The sequence below is a fragment of the Lycium barbarum genome, chromosome 7 (genome assembly GCF_019175385.1).
Source record: "Lycium barbarum isolate Lr01 chromosome 7, ASM1917538v2, whole genome shotgun sequence".
Taxonomy (NCBI): Eukaryota; Viridiplantae; Streptophyta; class Magnoliopsida; order Solanales; family Solanaceae; genus Lycium; species Lycium barbarum.
Genome location: NC_083343.1, coordinates 88471852 through 88486829, shown reverse-complemented (window position 1 = coordinate 88486829; position 14978 = coordinate 88471852).

The following is a 14978-nucleotide window of genomic DNA, read 5'->3' as shown; positions in this document are numbered from 1 at the left end:
GCATACTTTCTGCATGTGGAAGTAAAGAGGGACATAGGCTATTATGTTGGTTGAGACAGTTTGTATGATCTATTTCATGGCTGAGTTGAACTAAGTCTTGATATGACTTGTGGCTTTGTGACTTGTACCTTCACTATTGCTTTATTGGTTTGCATTGATTTACCAAGTTTACACTTATTTATGCATTCATACACTCATACATGATGGAAATGGTTTGGAAGACTTGTGGCATGATGCCTTGTGTTTGACATTGATATTGCTAAGTATTCATAGTCCATACATACTAGTGAACTGGAATACGTTGAGACACACATTGTGATGTGAAATTACTGAAGAAGTTGATATAATCTTCTTGTTGAACTTGTGATACTATTTGATACATGGTACTTGATGAATTGATCATTGATAGTGATGTGATAGTGTTACTATGCATATGAAAAGACACATTTGACCGGGGGTGAGGATGTGGCCTAGTTGTGGGCTCGTGGTCCGAGGTTCATTTAAAAAATGAGGGATATATTGATATCGCCCGCGTCCGAGGTTCGTTTTACAGCGGAGGTTTATGCTCGGGTCGGAGGAGGGAATCCGGAACGAGTGGTACATGGACACCATGGGTCCCCTGCAGGTCATGCCTACTGAGCAATGACATCAGTCAGCATGTGTGTACAGTTCGAGTGATTGGCCAGTGCATGGCACTGCATTGCATTGCACATTATCATATTTGCATTGCACATCATTACATTTTATTCTGCATTATTATATGTTCGTTTGTTTCGGACTTTGGTAAGGATGTTGAATGCCTATTGTAATATAATAATGACTATTGAGTGAGTTAAATTGTGGATTAGTGACTACCTAGGGAAGGAACTTGGACTTGTGATTATCAGGTGAAATTATTGAAACTTGACTGACTTGTGGGTTAGAAGCTTCATCTTAGGTTATGACTCTGTTAGGGGATATTCTGTGACTTGGATTTGAGTATTAAGTGCCTATCTATTTATCTTGTTGATTTTATGCTTATATACGTGAACTTATCTTAGTCGGCCTATGATGCTTACCGGTACATAGTGTTTGTACTGATACTACCTTGCTGCACCTTTTTGAGTGCAGATTGAGTTCTAGAGATTTCATCCAGACTACATCTCTAGCTTGAAGCTAGTTTGCTCGATCAGATCCGAGGGTGAGCTTCTATCCATGCCATGCCACCTGAAGATCTCTCTTTTAAGATGACTACTTTCATTCCAGACATTATTTGTTATTATATTTGAGATATACTTCATTCTTTAGACATTGTTGGCTAGAGTCCTTGTACGGTGACTTTCAGATTTTGGGGGTGTAATAGTTAAGACTTCCGCACGTATATTATCTATTAATTATGAATTATCTTATTTATTTATTCATTCACATGATCATTGATTGTTTGAGCATAAATGATTAAAGAAGTTAAAATTGGCTAGTGATTAATGGGTTAACGAATAAGGGTTTTCCTACTAGTGATAATAAGGTAGGTGCCCGCACGATTGGTATTAGGGTTGTGAAAGTTGCACAGGAGGAAAACAACTTAATTCAAACATAACTAGAATAAGAACAACTTTGTCTGTTGCTGGGCTTTTAGATTAATGGACTCACAACTCAGTTCAAAGAAAGAAATGGAAAGGAAGCATGACTTATTGTTCAAAGGGTCACAGAGGAAAAGGGTCAAATATACCCCCATCAGCCTACATTACTATCTTGACTGAACACAAAGCCATTGACCTTCTTACCTTTTAAAAGAGATATTTATTAGGACTTAAGATGCAAGGAAGGACAGATCATCTTTCTAAATACAGATTGAAATCACATTAATGCACACAGAATGTACATATAGTCCAAATCATGAACCTAACTTAACCAGTTGCTAAAGGTCCTGTCATATACTATCATGTCTTCTTCATAAAAGGGAAAGGACTCTTCTATCTCATTTACCAAAACAAGCAGTTTCCCTTTTAAATAAAAAAAAATAGTTTTCTCTTTTCCAGTTTTATTACAATCTCCAACTGATCCAAATATTGTCTTAAGGTACATCCAGACAGACACAAAAAACCCGGTTGATCAGTTCTAATTAGTCCATTAACAGGTGTATGAGTAGTTCTATCTTTTAAAACTCAACAACCTTAACAAAATGGCAAGATGACACCAAAGTGCAAAGGGTGACAGGTTATACCCTATAGACTTGAGAGGGATGCGATGATAACCTCAACCCATACACTTATGACCTTGTATTACCCCCCCTCCCCAATCATACCAAATGAGACTAGGCAGTTTACAGATTAACAGGCAAGTTGTTTTTTCCTTTTAAGTTCTCAAATACTGCTTCTTCTTTCCTATTCCTTCATACTCCCTTTATTCTAAGATTATTATCATGAGGCTTCTTCTTTCTATCTGTGCCTATCTTTAAGCCTAGGCAGTTTGCAAACAAAGGATTATTATTACTACATCAATTGCTTATACACATAGGAGAACAAAGAAAATATTCATATCTCAATGTAAAGCCTTAATTTCTAAATGGTTCAAGACTTAAGCAAATCAAAATCAAGCTTCTTCTTTTCATGCTTCTTTCAATACTTAAACTCATAAAATCTGAACACTCATGATCCCTTACCAAGTTAAGACCCATAAATGGGTTAAGACTGCACAGATACCAGAGCATAACATATCAGTCCCTTGTTTTTATAGCAAATTACTTCACTTTTAAAATAAAATCACTAATAGGGGCAGTGTCAACAAAAGAAATCACAAATAAGAGAACAGACCTTTTCCTTAGACACCACTTTCATTCCATTTTTATTTTATAACTTTCAGTTTCAACATGACCATGACTAGGTGGCAAGGTTGACAGTTAGCCTATTAACCACTTATCAAGTAGATCAACTCTAATTAGCCTTAAATGAGGACTTGATCCTGTGGTTCCCATCATTTTTTCTCATTTTTACTTTTCCTCTTCCATCAAATTCTACACATTTAGGGAGGTAGGCTATTCCTGGGTGAAGGGCTTGTGGTATAGACTAACAGGACAAGTTGTGAACACAATGTGCATAAACAACAATTTTTTTTAATCAAAACCACCAAAATGGTGGCATTTTATTAAAAGCAAATATTTACAGAAGAAATGAAAAAAAAGTCTAAATAAAAAATCCTAGAAACAGAAATAAAGACAAGAAAAGAAAAGAGCTAACTATGTAAAATATGCTAACATTAGCAACAAAATTTAAGAACTGGAACTCCATATGCCTTGATTTGTATCCATCATGTCACACCTTCAAGTCTCACAGGTGGAATGAATCAAATCTCTTGAAGACATCTCCAAGCATATATGGATGTAGTTGCTATCTTCTGTCAATCCTGTTAGCATTTTTATTAGTTAGCTTGAGTATTTAATAACCAATTCTGAAATCTGCTTCATACTGAAATGCTTCCAACTTATTGAACTGGTGTGCTACTTGCTTGATCATTCAGTATTGTTGTCTTCTACATCTTGTTGAAGTTCCCACATTGTAGTATCTCCAACTAGAAATAGTAATGTTTCCAGCAGACTGAACTTTTGTTAATACCACACAATGGAAACAAAACTATTTCAAGTTTTAATTCCCTATCTTATGCTTCACTAGTTGATGTTGTGGCAGTTGCTACCTTGTTTGGCTGAGGACCTTATTCTGAAATTTGGTACTTGATTCTTCTCCATATTGATAAGTTTTCTACCTTGTGCTGGTATATCTTGAAATTTACTGTATTGTATTGTACCTGCAAAATCAAAAACCAGGTTAGTAAAATAATCAGCCAAGCAGTTTCCTTCTATCCATATATGCTCCACTTGAACTGCATTTTCTTTTCTCCAGTGCTGAATTCTTCTAACCACCACTGCTATACTCCATGACTCCTCCCATATACCATCTAAGACCTTCTTCATTGTTAGGGAATCAGTTTCAACTATTAAAGCCAATAAATGATGAGCAACACAGTATTCAATGCCCTCCTTGATAGCTAGAGCTTCTGCTATTAAGTTAGTAGTATTGTGCAATCTCTTTGCTGCTGCATATATGATATCTTCTCTATAGTTTCTTACACAAAATGCTGCTGAACTAGGCCCTGGGTTGCCTCTTGATGCCCCATCAGTATTGTATTTGTAGTGACCTGCATTTGGACGCTTCCACACTAGCTGCTTGAAACTGAGTGGCATTTGATAATCTTCCAATGCTTTTACCATCAAAGGCCAGGTTTTGGGACAATTCTGCAACCAAGGATATCTTTTTTGAAATAGGAGATGCATGCCTTTGTTGATCTCATATATAACCTTGGTATATGCCACTAATCCACCATGTCTTCTTCTATTTCTACTCTTCCAAATCTGCCACATTATCACAGCAGGAGCAGCTTAATAAAAAGGCCTTAGTCTTACAACACATGTAGCATTCCACCAGGTCAGTATTGTCTGCTTTATTTGGATGAGAGGCTTTATGATACTTGATGCTGAGGTGAAGTATTTCCATATTTCACATTCAAATGGACCTGTAATGAACAGATGATCCATAGTTTCCTGCTGCTTTTGACAACACCAACACCTTGATACAATATTAATCTTCATTTTCATCAGAATATCATCAACAGGCAGTTTTTTGAACCAAAATCTCCACAAAAAAATGAAATTTTGTATGGCACTCCTTTAGTCCAGAGTTTGTCAAAAAATTATGAAATTAGAACTTTTTGCCTTACACCATCCCATGCACTCTTGACTGTAAACTTACCAGAGCTTGTAATCTTCTACCATGGTTGATCCCTTTCTTCTGTTCTCACAAAATCTCCCAGTTCTTGTCTAACATGATTCACAATGTTTTCTGGTAGTAACTCCTGCATCCTTGAAAAACTCCAGTGATCACCTTCCATCAACTCCTCCACTTCTTTATTTGTTCATGTGATAGAAGTAACTCATGCAGTTCTCCAAGTTTTGTCCAATTATCAAACCATACTGATGCAGAACCATCCTTAATTTCCCACCAAATATTATGTTCCATTTCATCCCTAGCTTCAAGCATCATCTTCTAAGTCTGTGAACCTCCTTTCCATTGTACACTTGTCGATCTAAAATTTTTACAATACTTATTCCACATGAAGTTTGACCACAAAGTATTACTTATTATGAATCTCCACCATAATTTAACAAATAGAGCTTTTGAGACATCAAATAATGATCTGAATCCTACTCCTCCTTCTTGCCTTGGAAAACACAGATTTTCCCATTTAGAGTAGTGCTTGCTTTTCCCTTCATCCTTGGTTTGCCAAAAGAACTTATTGAACATCTTTTGCAAATCATGAATAACACATTTTGGGGGAATCATTGCAGATAGTAAGTATATTGGGATGCTTTGTAAGACACTATTGATCAATACAACTTTTCCTCCAAAAGATAACACCTTTCATTTTCATGCTTGAAGCTTATCCCTTACTTTTGTCATCATCTCCTTATAGAATAACTTCTGCCTTCTTGCATGAAACATAGGATAACCTAAATAAATGAATGGGAATTCTCTTCTTTCAAAACCTGTCACTTGCTGAACCTCTTGAACAATCTGAGTTGCTACCTTTTTATGCATATAAGATGCACTCTTATCAGCATTAACTTTCTGGCCTGATATCTTTTCATACCTCTGAAGAACTTCCATTACCATCTGTAATGATTGTTTTTCAACAGAAACAAAAATTATTGTGTCATCAACATATGACAAGTGATTCAATTTAGAACTCCATTTAGGCATCCCATATCCATTGAACATGTCATTATCAAACAAAGAATTAAGAGTAGTTGATGGAAGCTCTGCGGCCAAAATAAATAAAGCTGGTGATAATGGATCTCCTTGTTTGACTCCCCTTATAGAATGGAAAAAACCATGTGATTGACCATTAATTAGTAGTGAGTACCAATTATTGGCTATTATTCTCCAAATCATATCCACATAACCTTCTGCAAATCCCATTTTTCTCAACACTTGAATTACATAGCTCCAAGAAACTCTATCATATGCCTTTTCCATATCAAGTTTGATGATCACATTAGCTGGTTTTCCTCTTTTTCTAATCTCAGTCACCAGTTCTTAAGTTAACAAGTAATTCTCAATTATGTTCCTTCCTTTAATAAAGCCAGACTAATTGTTTGATATCAAAGAAGGCAACATAACTTCAAGCTTATCATGCAACAATCTAGAAATGACCTTATTAATGAAGTTACTGAGACTAATTGGTCTCAGATGTAGAAAAGTACTGATAATGGATTTCTTAGGTAGTAAGACTAAGTTTGTATAAGTTACAGACTTTGGAAGTGTTTGTCCCTCATAAAAAGCCTTAACCACATTATAGACATCATCTCCCACTATATCACAACACTTTTGATAGAAAATGTTACACCTCAGAAAATTTCATGTCATTGCACAGTGAATAGGCTAACGCAGGGTAAGAGGTATATGAAGTTTCTACAAGTAAGAAAGGTTACTTAATGGTTCTAATTAAGATTCCAAAGACATTTAAAGCAAGAGAAGAAAGTTCGTTAAGAAAGGCGAAGTATACGTTGTGTTTTGGAAAAGGGTTGCGAAGTACCGAGCTAATGATGATTTAATAATGTTGTGACGAAGCGTTATGATTCCCCTTAGATTGCTAATGAAGTGCTAAACAAGTGCTAAGAAGGTTCCATTAGGATTGGAGATCAAACGAAACGACGAGAGCAACTTCAGAAAACTAGGAGTTATACAGTCAACTTATACGGCCCGTATAATTTATACGGTCCGTATAAGGGGCCGTATAACATGTCCAGAGAAGGGTCCTCCACTGGAAGCATTATACGGTCGCATATACGCACCATATAAGTTATACGGACCATATGTGGGTCCGTATAATACCGTCGGGATAGATTTTAAATTTTATATAAGGAGGCCCAAGTTCATTTCTTTCATTTACCATTTTCTCTCCAACACTCTCCACACATCTAGAACTTTCCACACCCTTTATTTACAAGGATCTAAGGGAAATAAAAGATCAAGTTCATTAATTCAAGGAAATCAAGTGCAAGGGAGTTCTCTAGGGTTGTTGGAAGTCAATAAATTCTTTGGAAGTGGAGCTAGGGTTTTCTCCAAGTGAAGTACCTTCATCAAAATCCCATCCCTACACAATCAAAGGTGATTTTTATGATCATTTCATGATATTAAAAATATTAAGAGGTTAAAAGACTTGGATTATGAAAGGGAGGAGGAAGTGGAGTGTAAATATGAAAATGGTAGTGTTCTTGAATAGTGACTTGATTTGGACTATAATTCTTGACGTGTTATGAATATAATCTTATTGTAAATGATATTAGAAGTGTTGAAAAGGCATTGTGTGTTGATGAATACGATGTAGTGTGATAATTTTAGTTTTGGATGATTTGAAATGGAATTGGAAGAGTTGAATGATGTATAACTTGATGAAGATTGTTGATTGTGATATTGTGGTGCTGTTATTGATGTTTGGGAGTTGTTATATCACATGGATGAAGTTATAGAAACAAAGGAAATGCTACCCAATTTTCATTAGCTTTAGCTTAAGCTTAAGTACGTTTCCGATTATCTAATCTTAGCACGAATTACTTTGAATGTAGAATTACGAACTTGGAAGGAAGCATTTAGTAGGAAAGTTAGAAAGGAGAAAAGGTATGTGAGGCTAGTCCTTTCTTTTCAAAGGCATGATTTCTATGACATGATTCCCCTTATCTTTCCATGACTTTCTTACATTTCGAAAACTATGAGTCTATGTTTATAAAGAGCTTCTCATGAGATAAAGATAAGAGACATGTTATGAATACGATAATAATGATGATGATGAGTCTATGTCTAAAGATTCCAAAGCCTATGATATGATATTCTTATGAAGTCAATGATTCTTTGATGATATTCATTGTTGTTAATCTCACCTTATGATGCTAGTTCCTTCAAGGTGAGCTAGGATGATTATGACTACTCCATAATGGAATCGGGGGTTCTCGACCTTACGTCACCCCAATAGAGTTATAGATTATCCTTGAATTCTTATGCATGTATTATGATAAGTACATGATGATGAGATTACATCGTGCCTAGATGGCCGGGCAGACACCGCTAAGGCGGGCGGGATATACACCATGTCTAGAGGGCATGTGCAGACACCACTAGTGGGCGGCATGAGATGCTTACCTCGGACGCGGGAGGCCTGGACCCGGGCTAATGATGATTGCACTGTACCTATATGGTCGGGCAACTTATATATGCATACTTGATATGATGATGTTTATGATGTAAGTTAGCAGGCATTGTTCTATTTTCAGCGATCCTCAGTACAAGTTGTTTCCTTACTTGATGTTCCCTTATTTCTTCGATATGTTATCATTGTTCATACCTTGCATACTCAGTACAATGTTCGTACTGATGTCCTTTCTTTTTGGACGCTGTGTTCATGCCCACAGGTAGACAGGAAGGTGGCCCAGATTCCTAGGAGCTACTCATCATATTTACAGGAGCACTCCACTATTCTGGAGGTGCCATTTTGAGATATTATTTTGTGTACATATATATATTTGGGCATGACGGGGTCCTGTCCCGTCCTTATGTCACAGTACTCTAGTAGGGGCTCGTAGATGCGTATGTGTGGGTAGTAGATGTCCCATGATGACTACATTGTACATTTGTATATCATTTTGGTAGCCGTGGGGCTTATGGATATTTATGTTTTGTCTTGGAGTTTATATGTGTTCAAGATGAGTATGATGACTAGCGTGATGGGTGGTGCTCGGTAGTCAGCTCCGAGTACCCGTCATGGCCCTCTAGTCGGGTCGTGATAGAAAATACCAGAAAATCCATCTGGACCACAAGCACTATCTCCTAATAGTGCAAAAACTGCATTTTTAACCTCCTCCAGTGTTGGCATGGCACAAAGGGTAGCATTTTGTTCCTCTGAGATCCTCCTTGGTACATGATCCAATAAACTCAAATCTGTAGAGATTTGTTCCTGAGTGAATTGATTCTCATAAAAGGCAATTGCCTCAGCAGCAACCAGTTCAGTTTTCTCTAACTATTCACCATCTGCATTCTGAATTTTGGTTAGTTGAAGCCTCTTCCTTCTTCCCTTTGCTAGACTATGAAAATATCTAGTATTTCTATCACCTTCTGAATGCCATTGAATGCTAGAGTTTTGTTTCCAAAATTCCTCTTCAAAATGCAAATATTTTTGAGTTCTGCTTGTGCTCTTTGCAGCACTATTCTATTTTCCTCAGATGGATCCTCTTCAAACAACTGTTCTTTAATCTTGACTATATCGTCTCTTATTGCAAGTTGCTTGAATACATCTCTAATTTTTTCTCTATTCCAAGCTGACAAAGCAATTTTCAAATTCTTCATCTTCAACTTGAAAGTAATGAAAGAATCCCCTACATATTCTGTTTTCCAATGTTGCTCCACTATTTGCATAAAGGTCTTATGTTCTAACCAAAACTTCAAGAATCTGAAGTGCTTATGGAATTCTTGGATTTGATCACTTGCTAATAAAAGTAGCGGTGCATGATCAGATCCTGTTCTAGATAAATGCTCCATACTCATGTTTCCTAACCAATCCTGTAATTATTGATTGACCAAGATTCTGTCCAATGTCTTAAAAATGCAATCATGACCAGCTCCGCCATTCCACCAAGTGAATGGACCCCCTCTGAATTCCACTTCTTATAGCTCACATGAATTCACCCAAAAAGCAAAATCCTCATATTCAGTTGGATAAAGATGAAGTCCACCTATTTTCTCTTCCTCATTCATGATAACATTAAAGTCTCCACCAATTAGCCATGGCAAATTAATGTTATTTTCCAAATTGTATGTATCATCCCACAGTTCTAACCTTTCTACAACATCACACTTTGCATAAACCAAGGTATTGATGAAAGATTTACCACTATTCTGCAGGCACAGTTTAATAGTAATTTGTTGCTCAGTATCCATCAAAACTTCAACATTAACCCCATCATTCACAAAATACCAAATCTTTCCATTGCAGTTGTGACCAGCTGTATTCATGTTTAGTATCCTTATATACTTGCCTATTTGTCTTGAATTTTGAAAAGGCTTCATTAATGCTATCAAAACAAACTTGTGATGTCTTTTTAACATTTGCACTCTATGGAAGGCCTTCTGAGTATTTACTGACCTTATGTTCCAAATGAAAGTTTTCAACATCATTAGGAACTAAACTTAGAACTTGTTCCCTTCTTTGATAAAGTCCTGGTGGAATAGACTCTGGTAACTTCAGTAACCTTGTTCTTTTTCCCTTTTCTGTTGCCCTTGGACTCATGATTAGGAGTCACATCTGCCTATTTACTTATTTCTTCCATGTGCTTTTCCATGTCTTCCTCTTCTACTAACTCCAATTCTGCTCCCTGAACTTTATCAACTTCTGCAATATTGTTTTCCCTCATACTATTCAAATCATGAGAAACTAAGTCATGTAGGTCTTTGTTTGGTGAAGACTTCTTAGACACTGCCAGAACATTATTATTTTCCTTCAACACTAATGCAGTTGACTCTGCATGTTGAGTGTTTTGAACCAGCTTATTAGGATAACAACCTATGTGATCTCCTCCTTCAGCTCTAACCAAGGTATTTGGTTTCTCACCTGCCTGAGGATCTTTCTCTCCATTGGTATTTTCCAATTGAATGAAATCTTTTTGTGCTTCCTCTTGGACTTCTGTCACTGCAACCTCATCTCCTGGTATCTTCATTTTGACTTCTGCACTATTTCCATCAATTGTTTTTATCACAGACTTCAACTCTATGACCCTCTTTACAAGAAATATGAATAACTTGTGATTCCGTCTTTCTACAAGTTGAATATCTGTCAACTCTGTTGTGTGTTGTACCCCTTGTCTGCTACTCTCCAAATTGTCGAACTCTCTTGGGATTTCTTGCCTATTTATGCCTTCTGTATCCATATCTGCTATTTGAACATCATCTTCTACTGGATTATGCTTTCCATGTGCATCAACAATATCTTTCATTTGTATATCATCCTCAGAATTTCCTCTAACCTGTGTCTTAACCATAACATGATCACTCTTTGTAACATTGTTCTGTACTTCACCTTCATCAATGTGATCAACTTCCTTCTGATGAGCCACCACTTCTCCATGCTGAGTTTCCATTTCTTCCTTGTTTCCATCAGTCATTCCCTCATTGTTTGCATTTACCAGCTTTCTAGTATTGATACATTCATTCAAATTCTCAGTTACATGAGCAGTATCTGCAATCTGCTTATCCATCTGAAAGTTTGAGCATTCAACATCATCTTCTTTCTACATCATCTCACCATTTTCTTCAATATTGGCTAAAACATCAAATTTATTTTGACTCTCTATGACTTCTTCCGACACATTTTTTACTCCATGCAGATCAATTTGAGCCACTTCTCCAACTTTTAAGGATTTCTCAATTACTTTCTCTTTTCTTTGATTTGACTCTCCTTTGTACCTTGTCTCACCTGGACAAGTAACCACTTTCCTACTGGACAGTATTTTTGGTACAAATTGTTGTACCACTCTTCCTCTATATCTCCTGTAATCATTGTATCTTTGATTCGTAACTATTCTTTGCTCCTCATTATGTTCCTTTGGTTCCTCTATCTTCTCCTTAGTCTCAGCTGATGTATCCACTAGTTTTTCTGCATTTAAATCCTTCTCCAATTCTGGATGCAATACTCTACATTCATCATTTGCATGACCTTATAACATGCACTCAGTGCAATATTTTGGTAAATAATCATAGTGAATCTTCACTTTAACATCCCTAACCTCTTTTGTATCCTCATCTTCAATCTCCATCATTACAAACTTCGGGAAATCTGATAGTAAGTCCACTTGAACCTTCACCCTTGCACAATTTGGCCTTGTCTTATTAACAGTGGCCAAAACAAGTTGCAATGGTTTTCCAACAACAGATGTGTTACACCTCGGAAAATTTCCCGTTGGTACACAAGTAAATGAACTAATGAGGTGTGCGAGGACTGCGAGTGTATAATGTTTCATGGGAAATGTATATAAAGGGATGTGGATGATTAGAATGAAAAGTCGAGAAATGAAAAAACTTGAAAGTTGGCAAAACTGCCCAGTGGTCGTATATTGTAAAATACGGACCGTAAAGTGCAATACGGTCCGTAAACTGGCAGTCGTAAACTGCCATGCAAAAGCTTCAGCTTTCTGCCAGTGGTCGTAAAGTGCAAATACGGACCGTAAACTGGTATACGGTCCGTAAACTGCCAGGTCGTAAACTGGCATGCCAAACTTCAACTTTTTGCCAGCTGAGGAAGAGGTATAATACGACCTGGTGGACGGACCGTAAAGTGATTTATGGCCCGTAAACCATGGTCGTAAATCACCATGCATGCAGGCCAAAGTTTCTGGTTCTGCTTAAGCTTAAAAACGACCACGAGGGACGGTCCGTAAACTGAAATACGGACCGTAAACCTCCATGGACGACCACTGTTCACCCAGCACAGATTTTTCAATTCATTAAATATGAGGATCAAGACTTGTCTTATTTCATTTACAACATTACACCACTTCTCTCTAGAGCTCCCCTTTACATTTATTTTATGAGTTTTCAAGGATTATAAGTCATCCATAACATTAAGACAAGTAAATCACGGATAAGGGAATCATCAAGGATCATCCAAGTCAAGAAATCCAAATGGAGAAAAACTAGGGTTTTGCACAAAGAAGAGTATTATCAACCAAAGCTTGTTCCTACAACTTCTAAGGTAAGATTCATGATTTTTACAAGATGTTTGAGGTATTGGAGAATTAAAATACATGGATTGTAGAAAATGTGGTCAACTAGGTCATGAATGATGAATAATGACATTTTGAGAAATAGTTTGAATTGAGTTATGAATGTTGTTGTGTTGTGATATGAATGTGTTATAAATGGTATTAAGATCATGAACTAAACACTTTAGACGAATGGACGAAGATGGGTATTATAATCATGAATGTGGGTGAACTAGAGGCAAATTGAGGAATTCTAGATAATGTGGATAATATGAATGACTAATGGCCATTGTTATGATATTAATGAAGGTATAAACGCTAGCATTGGAAGGGAACGTGCAAGCATAGAATAGTTCGACGGAAAGGTATGTAAGGTTAACCCTTCTTTCATAAGGCATGGTTCTTGGCCAAATTCCTAAATTCCTCTATATGAGTATGTTGTCTTCACATGGTTGACATTCCGAGCTCATAAGCTCCCGACCCTTGATATGTACTATGCTTATACTACATTCCTCGTATGACGAGTAAGTCTATAATGTAAATGTAACGATAATGATGAGGATAGAAATGATGATGAGAGTAAAATGAGACTAGAGATGCTTACAAGCTACGATATATGTGTATGTGTGCCTATGAAGGGCTATAATAAGACCCCGAGCTTATGATGCCGGGTAAGACTATATGTATATGACTATGTATAAAGTATGTATACGATTACGAAACGCGCGCACACCTCTGCAGAGGGCACGGATAACCCTGATGCCTTGGTAGGGTCAGGTATGTATGACCTTGAGCCTTGGTTGGCCAAGTATGTATAAGACACCGATCCCATGAGGTCGGGTATGCTATGTAAATGCTATGTATATGAAATGACTATGTATATAATATGAATATGAATGTGAAAAGACTATGTATAGGAATACGGATAAGGACATGTATACGAATATGAGCACAAGTATGGTACGAGTATTACTATGGGATACGAACGACGATGTATGCAAGTAAGCGACATGATGATGATATTACTGTCTCCCCTCCTATGCTATCTTCATATGATATCTATTATGCTTCTATATTGATGTTGATCATGCTTTACATACTCAGTACATTCTTCGTACTGACGTCCTTTTGTTTGTGGACACTGCGTCATGCCCGCAGGTGCGCAGGGAGACAGATTTGATCCTTAGCTGCCTATTCGGAGATTTCATAGAGAGCTCCATTTCCTTCGGAGCCATATCTTTTGGGTACTCATTCTTTTGTGTATATAATTATGGGCATAGCGGGGTCCTGTCCCGCTAATGCGATATGTTATACTCTTAGAGACTCGTAGACGTGTGTGTGTGTGGGTAGATGTGTTTGGCCTTGTCGGCCTATGTTTTGTATATCATTTTGTCGGCCACGTTAGCCCATGTATATTGATGTAGCATAAATGCCTATGATGATATAAATGTGCGGTTGTCCATATGGGACTAGTTGTCGAATCAATGGAAATGCATGTATAATTATGTGGCTCACCTAGATGTAAGTATAAGAGTAAGCTAAGAGGGTGCTCGGGTGGGTTAGCACCGGGTGCTCGTCCCGGCCCCGAGTCGGTTCGTGACAAAAGTGGTATCAGAGCAGTTCAGTCCTAGGATGTGTCTACGATCCGTGTCTAGTAGAGTCTTGGTTATGGGTGTGTTGCGCGCCACACTTATAAACGAGAAGCTGCGGACATCTTAGGAATATATGACCTTCTTTGTTCATAAGAATCGTGCGATAGGGCTATGATGTAAGAAATTCTTGTTCTTAAATCGTGTGTTGTGTATTTCAGAGATGCCTAAAAAGAAAAAGGCTACAGCAGCCCAAAAGGGCAAGACAGTGGCAGAAAAGCGGGCTGAAAGAGCACCGCCACCGGTAGTAGAGGAAGATAAGTCCCAGAGTGCGGCTCAATCTCAGTCCTCCCAGACAGTGCTTATTACTGAGGAGCACGTGGGAGCCTCAGCCCCAGCTCCAGCTCCTCCACCGAATGCTTCAGGCCAAGATGTGAGAGAGGCCATTAATTTGTTGACTCAGTGTGTTGCGGCCCAGACTCAGAGGCCAAGCGCAGGGCAAGGTGACAGGACTGTTAGTGCAAGGGCCCGTGACTTCATTGCTTTGAAACCCC